This window comes from Plectropomus leopardus, chromosome 5 (genome assembly GCF_026936395.1).
Source record: "Plectropomus leopardus strain MGB_pleo_1.0 chromosome 5, ASM2693639v1, whole genome shotgun sequence".
Taxonomy (NCBI): Eukaryota; Metazoa; Chordata; class Actinopteri; order Perciformes; family Serranidae; genus Plectropomus; species Plectropomus leopardus.
This window is the reverse complement of record NC_142180.1, coordinates 572519-588021: the sequence shown is the minus strand read 5'-3', so window position 1 is coordinate 588021 and position 15503 is coordinate 572519. Positions and strand designations below refer to the sequence as shown.

The following is a 15503-nucleotide window of genomic DNA, read 5'->3' as shown; positions in this document are numbered from 1 at the left end:
AATCGGTCTAGCTACTACAAAGAAGCGGATCCTTATCCTTTTTTAACAACAGTGTAATTGAAGCCTCTGACATTGTGGATGGCAACCAACCCTTTAACCAAGCATCATTGAAAACCTTAAATAATATCGGGGCAAGGGTTGTAGAATAGGTCTTATAAAATTCTGAGGTATAACCATCAGGACCTGGTGATTTATTGCTCTGTAGAGAGTTTATTGCATCTTTAACTTCAGAGACCGTGATTGGTACACCCAAGTCGTTAGCAACCGCTGGGTCGATTTGAGGAAATGAGAGCAGGTCAAGGGGGTTTGGACCATCCCAATCACATTGAGAGGATTCAGAGGAATACAATTTAGAGTAATAGTCAACAAATGCATCGTTAATAGCGGTAGGATGCTGTGGTGTCATCTGAAGCTACCCTAATCCTAGGTATAAGTCTGGATGCAGCCTCAGTTCGTGCTTGGTAAGCTAGAAGTTTGCCTGCTTTATCACCCTGCTCGAAAAAGCGTTGCTTGGTGTGTAAGAGTTGTTTCTCAATCCGGCCGGAAGATAATAAGTTATACTGTGATTGGAGCTGCGCTCGCTTCTTATATAAAGCATCTGAGGGGTCAGCAGAGAATTGGGTGTCTAACCTTTGTAGTTCTTCTGATATTTGTTTTAATTTAGAGCGCTCCGACTTCCCAAAGCCAGAAGTGAACGATATAATTTGACCATGTAAATAAGCTTTGAGGGACTCCCAAAGTATATCACTACCTATATCCGGAGTGTCGTTCGTGTCGAGGAAGAACTGAATCTGATTGATTAGAAAGTCCTTGAATTTTGGTTCAGATAATAAGTGCGAGTTAAATCTCCAAGGTCTGGAAGGCAATTTGCCCTGGGGGAAGTTAATGTTTAGGGAGACAGGGGAGTGGTCAGAAATTACTATGCTATGATATTCACACAGCAGTATGTTATCTAACAATCTATTGTCGAGCAGATAGAAGTCGATCCGAGAGTAAGACTTATGAACATGTGAAAAAAAAGAGAAGGTTTTCGAATGAGGATGCATGGTTCTCCACGGATCAGATAGGCCTAATTGGTCTGCGTGAAACTTCAACGCCTTAGATAGGCCAGATTGTTTGGTGGATGATCTATCAAGATTAGGATCTTGGACCTGGTTAAAATCACCTCCAATTATTAGGTGATGATCTGCTACGTTTGGGATATTAGAAAAAAATTTAGATATAAATTTATCGTCATCCCAAGTTGGAGCATATATTGAGGCCAGGACCACAGGAGTGTTCTGTAACTTGCCCAGTGCCATGACTTAACGCCCGAAGGTTCGAAAGCAACGTCTTTATGTACAATAATAGCTGCACCCCTAGCCCTCTCTGAAAACTTTGAGTGAAAGAGGTGACTCATCCAGGGCTTCTTAATACGGAGAATTCAGATTTACACAGATGAGTCTCCTGCAGGAAAAATAGGTCTCCCTTAGGTTCCTGTAAGTGTGACAGTACCTTGTTGGCTTTAACAATACTATTCATCCCCTTGACATTCCAGGAGATGAGGCGGATGCTCCTACCACTCATCGGCATTCCTCAGTCCTACTATTAACTGTTGAGCCCTGGAGGGAGAGAAAAAAGAAGAGGAAAAAGAGAAAAAAAAAAAAAAAAAAAGGGGGCACACCAGACTTCCACACACACACACACACACACACACACACACACACACACATACATACCTGCGTACAAAAACAGAAAATCCCAATCCTCGTAGGAATGGAAACCCTGAGTATCTCCCTGGATACAATGCAGATCTTGCTTCTTGCTTTTCGCTCAAACAACCCCGTTCCCACTAAGAAGAAGAAATGCTCGACCACTCTCCAGATTATGAACATAAGAGTGCTTCAACAGAAACAGAACATAATACATTTTGACTGAACTTGACTCAAATTCTCCAGGCCTTAAACCAAGGGACCTTACGATACCTCCTTACAAAACAGTCTTCACTGAAAAACAGTGTGCAATAACACAGAGTATAGTGGGGAGGCTGCACGGATCAAAATTAGCCCAAAATTTAACCCAAAATTTAAAGAGAGATTCACAAATAAAAGGAGAGAAGTATTGTGATACACAATTGCCTGGTAATCTCTCTCTACTGAGAAATGCAGTGTAATTATAAAACAAGCCTCTTTAACATGTAGGATCAGTAGCACTAAAAGTAACGCTGATGGAAAAATAGGCCTCTCTGGCTTTAAAATGATACACTAACCTTATAGTGGGAGCCTGTGCCTCCACGAATATTTACTATTATTAACGACTATGAAAAATTCGACATGAACAAACCTGAACATGAAGTACAACTGGTACATTCAACACAGTATGATGATCAGCTTAAAGGGGATTGTCTATGCGTAAACATTCAGTCTTAGGCAGCAAGCTATGCGTTGCTTGTGAAATATTCATGCCGTTAGCATTGTGGAGTCCACATTTATATATGTTCACAAAAAGTTAATTTAAAAAAGATGATATCATGTTTCCCTGTAAATGTGACGTGGTCTTTTCACGGAAGGCCGTTAAAGACCACTACTGAAATAGTTTTGATACAGAGCCTCATACTATATGTAGAACCAATTCTGCCATAATTTAAAAAAAAAGAATTAAGTGAGTAAATACAAAAATACCTCCAGATATATGCCATAAATAAATAAATAAACAAATCACTTAATACCTGAATATATGCTATAAATGCTATTTATTTATTTATATATTTATGTCATGCACGCATGCACGCACCAAGAAATGTAATGCAGATGAGGGGGCTGTCCATGCTGGCTGAGCTTTTCACCTACCTAAGAAGCCTCTTCGATGAGAGGTGGAACGTCTTCAAGAAAACTCTACGTCCAATTGACCTGACTTAACTACAGTGGATGAACGATGACTTGGATGAATGAGAACCTTCACAGACACCTATTGGTGCCAACGCAGGCGACCCCACTTCAGATCAGTAGACTGTTACAGAGCTGATGCGCTGAGCTGATGTTTACAGAAAGTAACACTGTTAGTCAGGGCTATTTAGATTTTGCAGTGGAAAACCTGACTAATATGCTGTTACTTTTGGTGCTGTACACTGACACAATGCTCCTGTGCATCAGGCAGTGGGTGAGGCTGTCAATGTCCTCCCCATGGGCGTCACTGAAAACATCCTATAGTGTTATGTTGAAACAGTGTTTCAGGGCCTCCTCAGCTTCTTCAGACCATTTCTGCCAGCAGGCTGCCTGTGCACAAGAGGTTTACTGTATACACAGGCAGGAGGTGCACAATATTGTGGTTGGCTCGGCCCAGGGGAGGAAGAGGAATGTGAGCGTGTGATGTGTGACTGGTATGCCTCCTTGGTGTTGGCATAAAACAGGTCCAGTATTTTATTGTCTCTGGTGTGGCATGTTACATACTGGGTGAATTTGGGCAGAGAAGAGGATGGAGAGGCATGATTGAAGTCTCCAGAGATGAGGAGGAGGGCATCAGGGTGCTGTGTCTGCAGCATGCTCACTGCCGAGAGCAGGATATCACAGGCTGCATTGGCGCTAGCAGAGGGGGGACGTTCACTACCACTGCAAGGGCATGTGTGAACTCCCTCAGCAGGTAGTAAGGCCTCATGCTCATGGCCAATAGTTCAATGTCCTTGCAGCAGTGCTGTTCCTTGATAGTGATGTGCAGCCATGTCCAGAGTTAGCACAGTTAGCCACGTCTCTGCGAACAGCAGGAGGCTGCACTCCCGATGAAAAGAAAATTTTACAACACAAAAAGTAGGAAAATTAGAAATAGTATAAAAGCATTAAAGTAAAGAAAAGAAAAGCTCAACGGTGCGCAGGAGCTGCCCACAGGAGGTGCCCACAATGTGATAAAGACACACACACACACACACACACACACACATATACACAAACCCAAAACATTCCTTCAGATTCTGATCACATAATTTACTTTTGGTTGCTTTTTTTTCCAAGGAAAAATACACATAAAAATGAAAACTCCCAAGCAAAGTGCTGGTACAACTTTTAGGTCAAATTTCTATGCACTTGCTTTTTATGCACTCATAGCTAATAATGCATCTCCCCATATAGTTTTCTTTCTTTTCATTAGCTATTGTTTTTTCAATGTTTAAATAATAACCCATTTCTTTTTCCAGTGTAACAGTTCTGGATTGGAGGATATGTGGATTTCCAGTATCCACGTATTAGTTTCTTACATACAATTGATGAAAAAAGAATTATCCAAATCTGTGGGTATGTCACTGTATTATGTTGCACATCTTGAAATATACAAACAGATGGATTAAAATTAAATTGTATCCCCAATATTTCTGACAACCACTGTTCAATATCAAACCAAATCTTTTGGATTTTGCTGTAAAAGTGTGTATTAGTGAGACTGTATTACCACATTTGAGACAGTTAGCAGACATACTGTATTTCTATCATATTTACTCACTTTATCTTTTGAGCAGTATGTTCTATACATTTTACATTTATTACATTCATTTTACATACATTTTTTATATTGAATTAAAAGCAAATTCTCGTTGACCGTAATATCTCTTGTTTAATTACAACATTCTCTCCATCTGGATTTAATAATGTTTCTTTTCAGATCCTGGTTCCACTGCTGTATTCTGGGTTGCAGAAAAGTATCTACAGAGTATGTGTTTTGGAGAATTTTATAAACTTTACCTGTCAGTTACCTGTTTCTGCATCAAATTCAAATATTATTTTCTTCAATCTGCTCCCCTGTCCAAATGAATCTAAATGGAAAGTTTTGAAAAAACCTCTGAGATTATGATTCAGACAGGTTCTATGAGTTTGTCCTTTCTGGGATCATGTAGAAACAACCAGAAGATCAAAAACTTTAATGGGATTGACTGCCTAAACACCAAGGAACAACAAAGAATGTATTTCTTAAAGAAACTAATGTCAATGCAAAAATGCTCAACATGTTTGACACTGCTTTTATTTAGAGACAGTGTTCTGACATTATGCATCATCTGCTGGTTTTGAAATGCTACTGAGGCACAGAAAAAGATTGTTAGGAAAACAGTAATTTTAACCAGTCAACTGTTATAATATTGAATGTATTTACAGAGCCAGAGTTTTGACCAAGGCAAATATCATCGCGGGTGATGAGAGGCATCCACCGATCTTCTCATTTAACCTGCTCCCATTTGGACGTCGCTATTGCCCCCCTCTTTTTACAAAACACAGATCCAAACTGTCCTTTAATTTGAATTAAATTTTAAAACTTGTACAGTAATAAGCACTATGTACAGCTGGTCTGGCAAAACATCTCCTTTGTCCTGTCTCTAACTCTAACTTTTACTTAAGGTGCAATGTAAGTGTGTGGTTTGTCTATGATTATATATGGAAGGAATTATTGCTGAAAACCAATTTCCCCACAGGGACAAATTAAGTATCTATCTATCTATCTATCTATCTATCTATCTATCTATCTATCTATGTTTTTACTTGGAGGTACAGTGGGTCGTCCTCAAATTGGAAGTTCAGCAGTTCGATCCTGGGCTCCTCCACTCAACATGCCAAAGTATCCTTAGGCAAGATACTGAACCCCAAATTGCTCCCAATGCAAGTGTGAGTGTATGAATAGTTTCTGTGTAGCAGGTAGCGCCTTGTACAGTAGCCTAAGCCACCCATGTGTAAATGTTTGTCTGAATGGGTGATTGTGACATGTAATGTGTTCATTTGTGATATTTTGTGTATGGACTGTTTGTGTCATGTCCTGTGAACTGTTCTATGAGCTGTCTGTGTAGCTGTTTTTATGGTGCCTGCCTTAGGACTTAGGATGAAATTTAGATAATTCCGGCATATTTATATTGATGCTTACTGCTGATATGTTGATTAATGTGCACTGTCCTAACTAAATAAACTGAATAAATAAATAAATAAATAAATAACTGTGAAAGCGCTTTGAGTGGTCACGAGACTAGAAAAGAGCTACACAAGTGCAGTCCATATACCATTTTAGTCTTCGGATCATTGGTTGGTGTCATTGAAGGTTAGTATTTGGGAATAATCTACCACCTGGGATGGGTTATTATGTTGAAATATTATCTAGAGATATAGACTTTGACAAAAGACCAGACAAGAATTTCACCTTGGGTCGAACCAGTTAGTGAGAATTGTGGCCTGGGCCCATGGAATATGTATGTGTGTGTGTGTATGAATGGGTGAATATGATGAGTAGTGCCAAAGTATTCTGAGTGATTAGAAGACTAGAAAGGAGCCAAACAAATGCAGGTGGATTTTTTTTAGATTCTTTTTTGGGGCTTTTCTTTCTTTATTCAGACAAGCAGCAAGTATTAAAGGGGGAGAGAGAGGGGATGACATGAAGTGAGGACACAGCCTCTGTACATGGGGTGCCTGCGCTACCAGGTGAGCTACTGGGCGCCCTCAAATGCAGGTCTTTTTACCATTTATGTGAGTGCTATAATTAATACATTTATACCAAACAAACTAAAATGATTTATTTGCAGAAACCAAGCAACTCTATGTAAAATCAGAGTTCAGCATGTAATAACCTAACATATGTGTAATGAACATTCACTGGCAGTGTCTATATGTAACTGGCTGCTGAACCCTTGGGCTGACAATTTGAATACCTGAATTAAATTTACATAACAATAAGTAAATTGGTCCATTGTCAATAACAAGTGAAATATAATGCCAAATGTCATCACTTGTATACACATACATTCAAACTCAACAGAAGATTTATAAGAATTTGTATTTTTCATGGGTGTTTGTCCAGTCCCAAGCCAAGTATCACTCTTTGAATGAAGGTGAAAGTCATGGCTTTAGGGTAGTCCAAGTATAAGGCATATGACAGGCCAAACAAGAGGCAAAATGCCTGAGGTAGGTTCTTGAGCTCTGACATTACAATACCTCCCTCAATGACAATGGCTGTAGCCACTGGGCTGTTTAGTTTTATTAAACGTTAGATTAGACTGATTAATACGGAAGCCCTAAGCGGACGTGTTTTTTTTTTTTTTTTACAAGCCGTTTTCTCGATATAACGAGATATTATCTCGTTATAACAAGATATTATCTCGTTATCCCAAGAAAACGGAGTTTGTTTTCCTGAGATATTATCTCGTTATCTCGAGAAAACGAACTTTGTTTTCCCGAGATATTAAGTCGTTATCTCGAGAAAACGAACTTTGTTTTTTGGTTTGTTTTTTTAAACTTTATTGAATGAACGTCAGAAGAAGAAGTGGCGGGTGGATGATGTGACAGCAGGTGCCGTGCGGTGTTCAGCACGGACAAATGCATGTAGGTTCTCGCCCCTGCACGTACCAAAAAGCACCAGAGCAACAGTATAATAATCTAGTTATGATTACTGATGAATTTGGGTGATGTGTTCCTGTAATAATCATCTTACCTTGCGCATTTGTCCGCGCTGAACGATCGTTCAACGACGTTCATTCAATAAAGTTAAAAAAAAAAAAACAAAGTTCGCTTTCTCGAGATAACGACTTAATATCTCGGGAAAACAAAGTTCGTTTTCTCGAGATAACGAGATAATATCTCAGGAAAACAAACTCCGTTTTCTCAAGATAACGAGATAATATCTCGTTATATCGAGAAAACGGCTTGTAAAAAAAAAAAAAAAACACGTCCGCTTAGGGCTTCCGTAGATTAATCTCACACTCGGGAGATTCTCACATTTTAGCAGCCCAAGAGTCAGAGGCAATAGAAAAAAAGTGACTGAGAGCTAAATAAGGGTTAAAATATGATTAAAATACAATTTTTAAAAAAAAAAAAACAAAAAACTTTACACTACAATACAATACACCTCAGCCTCTTCTTCTTCTTCTCCTTCTTCTTCTTCTTCTTCTTCCTCTATTCAGACTTTTTGGGGCAGACTTTGGAGCTTGGTTTAAGTTAACTTCACTCTGAAGAATAAGTTATATGTGTTTTTACCCTGCAATTAACTGTTCTGTGATAAAAACCAGTAAGAAGTGCATTTTGTTGTACCAAATAAAGTTATGCAAGTCAGGGCAGCTATTAGATTTTACAGTGCGTTAACTATATAGATCATAACATATTTACTATATAAACAGTATACTGCTCAAAGATCTTGTGGTCTTAGAGGAGGAAGGACTGTATGTTCCAGCATTGGGCAGAAGAGTCAAAGGCACAGTGTTTAGTGTGGTTGCAGACAATCTCGGTGCCCATTCTATGGGCAGATTTGTTGAGAGCTTTTCCTGTTCATACATCTGCAGATTTTGTCTAGGTGAAAAGTCACAGTTTCAAGATGGTAAAGTGAGAACAGGGTCATTCCTGTTCAGAACAAAAGAACAACACACACTGCATATTCAGGCTGTACAGGAGAATGATAGTTTGATGCATGTGTATGGAGTGAAGAGACAGTGTGCACTGACAGCAAAACTGAAATATTTTCATGTTTTGTCTGGGTATCCGCCTGATGTGTTGCATGATCTCTTTGAAGGTATAGTGCCCCTAGAAATAGCACTGTGCCTACGAGTGTTCATATAGAACAAATACTTCACTCTTGAAGAGCGGAACAAATGCATCAAAGAGTTCCCCTATAAATGGTCAGACAAAACCGATGCACCACAGCCTGTCCCTGTGAACTTTGCCCAACGGAAAAGTGTGGGTGGCAATGCCCACGAGAACTGGGCTTTGCTGCGACTCTTGCCACTCATGGTTGGATCGACAATTCCTGAAGGTGACCCAGCATGGGAAGTGCTTCTTGTGCTCAGAGACATTGTTGAGCTTGTTGTTAACCAAGTCCACACAGAGGAGACCATTTGCTTGCTGGATAGTAAGATATCTGAGCATAAACACAGGTTTCTCATGGTTTTCCCAGAGCAACGCCTCATCCCAAAACACCATTTCCTGGAACATTATCCAGAACTGATCAGAGCTTATGGTCCTCTGGTGTCACTGTGGACAATGCGGTTTGAGGCAAAGCACAGCTTTTTCAAGCGTGTTGTCAGGCATACTCGTAGCTTTAGAAATATTCTGCTGTCACTCGCCATGAAGCATCAGTTGTCAGTTGCTTGTAACCAACATGATTCCAGAGCTGCCAGACCTTTATTAGAGGCGACAACACTGTCTACAGTGGATGTTAGTGTGCTGAGAGGGGATATCCAAGAAGCACTGCAGGCTAAGTTTCCTGGTGAGACATGTGTCCAGATAGCCAAAAGTGTGTGTTACAGGGGCACCAAGTACACTAGTGGAATGATCTTGGCTAATGGTTCCACTGGTGGGCTACCAGATTTTGGGGAGTTGATCCAGATTGTGGTTGTGAAGGGCAGCGTTGGATTCATTGTGAAGGGTCTGACTGCTTGGTCAGTTGAGCATCTGAGGAGCTATGTGCTTGAGAAAAACGGTCTTGTGAAAGTCATAGAACCAGCTGAGCTATCAGACACGTTCCCCTTAATATCTTACATCTTTGGTGGAACAAGCATTATGACTCTTAAGCGCAGCATTTATGTTCCATAGATGGTGCCCATACTTTGTGGAGATTTTCAGATGAAATGATACAAACTCGCATATCACAGTCTTCCTACTGTTTTCAGATTTGGCATATAGTAAATGTGTTCCTGATTTCCATACCTAGAGGTCAAATATTATATCCTCTTAACATTATTCACCATTTAGCTGTTACTAAAAAATATTGAAACATGTTTTGTTTTAGCTGTTACTAAAAAGTACTGAAATATGTTTTGTGTACAGGTTGTATAATGTCACAACCGGCTCAACTCCGAGTGATCCTTGCGGATCATGATGTCCGTAAAGTTGTACTACCATCTGGAATACCTGAGACGGTGGATGACCTTCACTCAGTCATTCGTGATACATTTTCCATTGTTACCGTGCGTACCCACCAAACGCGATAAAAATTATTTCATCGCGCCTCAAATGAAATCGCGTCGCGCCGGACGCTCCAGTTTTGACGCCGCATAAAAACCCCAAAATGGGACTCGACGCGCGACGAAATCGCGCCGCGCGTTGAGCCCGCCCAAACAACAACATTTCTTCCGCCATTTCATTCTCTCGTTGACGATCGCTGCACCGCATCTGCTCTGGAGAAGTTCCCAGCGCCGCTCGCGGGCTAGGGCGCCGACGCCGGTTCTGGGTGCATGCTACCCTCACGGAGGCGGCGTGAGCTCGGCGAAGTTCCACCGTCTCCTGCAACAAGGGACAGGAACTGTCGTACAGCTCTGGGTGAGCGGTGACGGCGACGATAAGCTGCTCCTCCATTGTTTCTGGCGGTTTGATTAGATTTTGCGAGGGAACACCAGGACGTCCATACGTCAGCACGTCGATGACGATCTCAACGCTGATAGGCTGTCGCGGCGCGTCTTCACGCGACGACGCCGCAAAAGTTCAATTATTTCAACTCGAGCGTTGGACACGAGGCGTTGGATGCGACGCGAATTTCGCGTCCAACGCGCCGCGAATTTCGCGTCCAACGCGCCGCGCAATCGCGTCCATCGCGTCGCCCGGCAAAATGAGGCGTCAAATCGCGTCTTTGCATTGACTTTGTATGTAATCTTGAGGCGCAATCATTTTTAATCGCGTTTGGTGGGTACGCACCGTTAGAGACTTCCGTCTTCACTATAAAGATGTTCATTTTGGTGATGAGTTTTTCACCCATTTTTCTACAACTGACCTCAAGGATAAGGACACAATCAAGGTTGTGTTTGTCCAGGACCAGGATCCTACAATAACTTTAACCTTAACTGATGTGACTAATGTGACTGATCAGCCTTGGGAGGAGCATGATGTTGACGACACCTCATCTGTGTCAACCAATGACACACTGATTCTTTCATCATCTGAAGATGGTCCAGGCCACCGTTCCCGGCGCTGGCCTGCTCAGTTTCCAATTCCCAGCTTTTCTGGCCTCACAGAGATCCAAATTCAGTCAGCCAATGAGCGCTTCAAAAAATATGGGACTCTTTTCCCTACAAAAGATTTCATTCCACTACTCCCAGACATCCTTGGAAAACTAGCGGAAGCTATTTATGAGTACACTGCTTATCCATCAAGTCTGCAGATCAGTGAGGTTGCAAAGGCCCTGACTCAAAAGCATCCCTGCCTCAAAGAACCAGGGTCCTTTAATGGGTCCTATGGATGGGCGCAGCGCTTAAAATATAAGATGAACAATTTCAGAAGCAAACTTCGAGGTCTCGGCTGCCCTGAAGTTGAAGTGAACTCCTTCAAGAGGAAAACAACACATGACCAGTATCCGGCAAAGAATGTGAAAAAACCAAAGAAGGCTGAGGTGAACTACTTAGCCCCTCATGCTCAAGGTGAAACTACTGCAAGTTTGGAAAAAGAGGGAGTCGAGCTCCTAAGTGAGGTGATGAAAAGGGACAACTCCAAGGTGGTAGCTCAGAAAATGGCCAAGACGTTCAGCCTTCGCCGGGAGGAAATAGTGAAAGAGGCCCCTGCCATCAGTGACTTCATGAAGCGCTGGCCTGCACTTTTTAGTGAGGCACAGGTGAGATTATAAAATGTTTATTATATGATATATATATATATATATGATATGAATATCACTGTCTGAATTTCTGTTCTTTTTGAGCACCAGGAAAGAGTCCCTTAGCTGCTGTCCAGTTGCCAGGTTTTGACATCGCCCTCATGCCACTAAATACTGTTAGCAGCCTTTCAGAAGGTATTTGTTGTCATCTCCTTGCTGTCAGCTGTTTTCCCTCATCCACCCTAAAACAAACAGAAATGCACACACCATCCTCATGTTCCTCAAACAACCAAGGCTGGAGTTTTGAGCAACTTAACCTTCTGGGAAACGCAGGAAAATGCCCTTATTATAGGACAGGGCTCAACTTAACTCTTGCAGGGATCAAAAATGTGTTTTTATTGTGTCCAAAAAGCTACTTCACCATACTTAAAACATTATGTCGGATCAACTTAAATACTTGCATTCGTGTTGACAATTATTAAGTTCATGTTACTTAAAAATGTGTTTTATTGTGTCCAAAAAGTTACTTCACCATACTTAAAACATTATGTCGGATCAACTTAAATACTTGCATTCGTGTTGACAATTATTAAGTTCATGTTACTTAAAAATGTGTTTTATTGTGGCCAAAAAGCTACTTCACCATACTTAAAACATTACGTTGGATCAAAATGTTTATTAAGCCAGTATTTTTGTACTGTGGATTGATACATTGTGGATATATGTCCACAAATTGAAGTAAAATAAATAAAGAAATGTAGAAATAAATACATTAAGACCCTAAACATTTAAATGTATACAAATACACATTTAAATGTTTATTTCTGCATTGATTTTTTATACTTCACTCACTTGTGGTCCTTCATACTGGTGTGTCCTGCAGATAAGTGAAGAATTCAAGAGGATAACAACAGTTAGCCTTGAATCGACCTTTCTAGCCAAGCTTGACCAATGCACCCCGAAACTGATGGCCTTGACCCAATCAAAAGGAGGAGCTGCAGGCCTGAAGATGAGGCACATTAAGGACATGCTTCTTGAGGTATGATGATTAACTTTATTATGAATAGACCTTTATTTTAATCATATGTTTCTGCCTCACTGTTTTCATGTCAAATGTCAAAATAGCTGCTATGAACAAGGTATATTGTGCACTAACACTCATATTTTTCAAATTGTCATTATTTGGGTTACACTTGCATCTGATTTTTACTGAACACCTGATCTATTTTTTCCATGAATCAGGACAACACAGTTGAAAAGCGCAGAGAAATTGCCATTCGCTGCCTCATGGTCTATTTTGGAGAGAAGGAGGAGGACCTTTTCAAGCAGTACCACGAAAGTAATTGAGTACGCTTTTAATTTTTAATTTTGTTTGAACTGTATGTCTCTGTAGCCTTCCTGCGTGGAGAGTTGAAGTACATGGTCATCCTGCATTCCCTTATTCATGTCACCCTAAAGCTTGAGCTATGTATTTTATACATCCTAACACCTTTTAATTTCTTCTACAAGGATGTGGAGGAGCTCGATGCAGACCTTGCAATGCAAGTGATGAAGATTGCCATCATTGGTGATGGGCGTGCAACCATTGTAGTCGAGGGAACCAAGATCCTGCAGGGGATTGATGTCGCCAGATCCTGTGCTTTGCTGATGGGAGTAATCTATGCGCTTAACCTTAGCTATCCCAAGCAGTTGAAATTTACCTTTGAGGTATTCCAGAAGCTATGCCTTGAGCTCAATGGACAAAAAGCCAGCTCTAAAGTAATGAATCTCAAGTACGGTATTTTCTAGAGCAGACTTGATTGACCTTGCGTGAGGGAGAGGCTCACATCTCACACACTCACACACACACTCGTTCTTTTTCTGAGATAGTATGAATACCTACTGACCTACCTACCTCTTTTGCTGGAGTTAATCAGGAGGGTGAGCAGTCTGATATTGATGAGATAGGAGATGATGTGAGTACTGCCAAAGTTGATTGAAAGAAGCTCATTTGATGTTGAAATTTGTGCCTTTAATGTACAGCCATCTGTCATCTTTTGTTTTGAATCGTTTTCATGTGTTCAAGTCAAAGGATGGTGATTCTTGCACTGGGTTTTACTTAATTTTATACCACTGTTCCTCCTGATAAGCTTCTGAGTGCATGTTGTTTTGTGTCTCAGGAGAATATAGCCTACAAATGCTGCTGTTTGCACGTTTTTAAGGATTTGGAGCTATGGTTAATTTCTCCCATGACCTCTGTGCTCTGAGGGTATTGGTGGATTTTGAACTTTATATGCAGTGTCTTCTTTGCTGGCGTCAATCAAGAGGGTGAACAGTCAGATATTGATGAGAATAAGGATGATGTAAGAGTACTGCCAAAGATGATCGAAAGAAGCTCATTTGATGTTGAAAGCCTACAAATGCTGCTGTTTGCACTTAAATTTCAATAAATAGTTCTAACTCTGAAATATGAATATCACTGTCTGAATTTCTGTTCTTTTTGAGCACCAGGAAAGAGTCCCTTAGCTGCTGTCCAGTTGCCAGGTTTTGACATCGCCCTCATGCCACTAAATACTGTTAGCAGCCTTTCAGAAGGTATTTGTTGTCATCTCCTTGCTGTCAGCTGTTTTCCCTCATCCACCCTAAAACAAACAGAAATGCACACACCATCCTCATGTTCCTCAAACAACCAAGGCTGGAGTTTTGAGCAACTTAACCTTCTGGGAAACGCAGGAAAATGCCCTTATTATAGGACAGGGCTCAACTTAACTCTTGCAGGGATCAAAAATGTGTTTTTATTGTGTCCAAAAAGCTACTTCACCATACTTAAAACATTATGTCGGATCAACTTAAATACTTGCATTCGTGTTGACAATTATTAAGTTCATGTTACTTAAAAATGTGTTTTATTGTGTCCAAAAAGTTACTTCACCATACTTAAAACATTATGTCGGATCAACTTAAATACTTGCATTCGTGTTGACAATTATTAAGTTCATGTTACTTAAAAATGTGTTTTATTGTGGCCAAAAAGCTACTTCACCATACTTAAAACATTACGTTGGATCAACTTAAATACTTGCATTCGTGTTGACAATTATTAAGTTCATGTTACTTAAAAATGTGTTTTATTGTGGCCAAAAAGCTACTTCACCATACTTAAAACATTATGTCGGATCAACTTAAATACTTGCATTCGTGTTGACAATTAAGTTCATGTTACTTAAAAATGTGTTTTATTGTGGCCAAAAAGCTACTTCATCATACTTAAAATATTGCTTTGAATTAATGTAATTCTGCCAGCAGTTGGCTTAACATAAAAAATTCTAGTGGAAAACGTTAACATACTTTTTTTTGTTGACCCAATGTTTTATTTTTTAGAGTGTAGGATAACATTTTCTAAATTCATTAAGCAGAGAACAGAAAAAAGGGTGTACTGAGCTAAAATTTGGTCAGAATCAGAAATGAAATGCACCAGGGAGAATGACTCTTTATTATTCCTTCTCTGCTTTAAAATACATTAGTATATTAACCAAATACAAATACTATTAACTTTGAGTTAATATTTTTATAATAACATTTCATCTCATACTTAATAGTTAATATCTCACAGTTATAACTTAATATCATGTTAATGACAGACAGATAAATATAATCCCCTCCAAGAATCGCCATCCCTCTGACAATCGCCACCTTAACGTTGTGGCAAGGTTTGTGTGCCTCTGTGATCCTGGGAGCTGTCTTGTAAAAGTGGTTCCAGGGAAGGGGCCAGAGTAAGAGCAGGGAAAGGGCGACCATAACTGATTGATGCTTTCGGGAGGAGAATACCTTGCCCAGTATGGGGTCACCAACCCCATACTGCCCCCCCCCCAGAGCCAGACAGACCTGGAGTGACCAGGCCTTTGCATAGGGCCTGAATACATGGAGCAGCCTCCCTGTGGTCCCACCGCCAGCAGAGAAAGGGATCGCTCAACTCCTGAGCCCTGCCGTCACATCCTCTGTGAAGACAGCAGAATCTGAAG

The 15503-nt window shown here is 40.5% G+C and overlaps 1 pseudogene; it reads left to right on the top strand.

Moving 5' to 3' along the window:
- Window positions 1-11178: 11178 nt before the first annotated feature.
- LOC148189482 (uncharacterized) lies at window positions 11179-13290 on the top strand (annotated as a pseudogene).
- Window positions 13291-15503: the final 2213 nt, after the last annotated feature.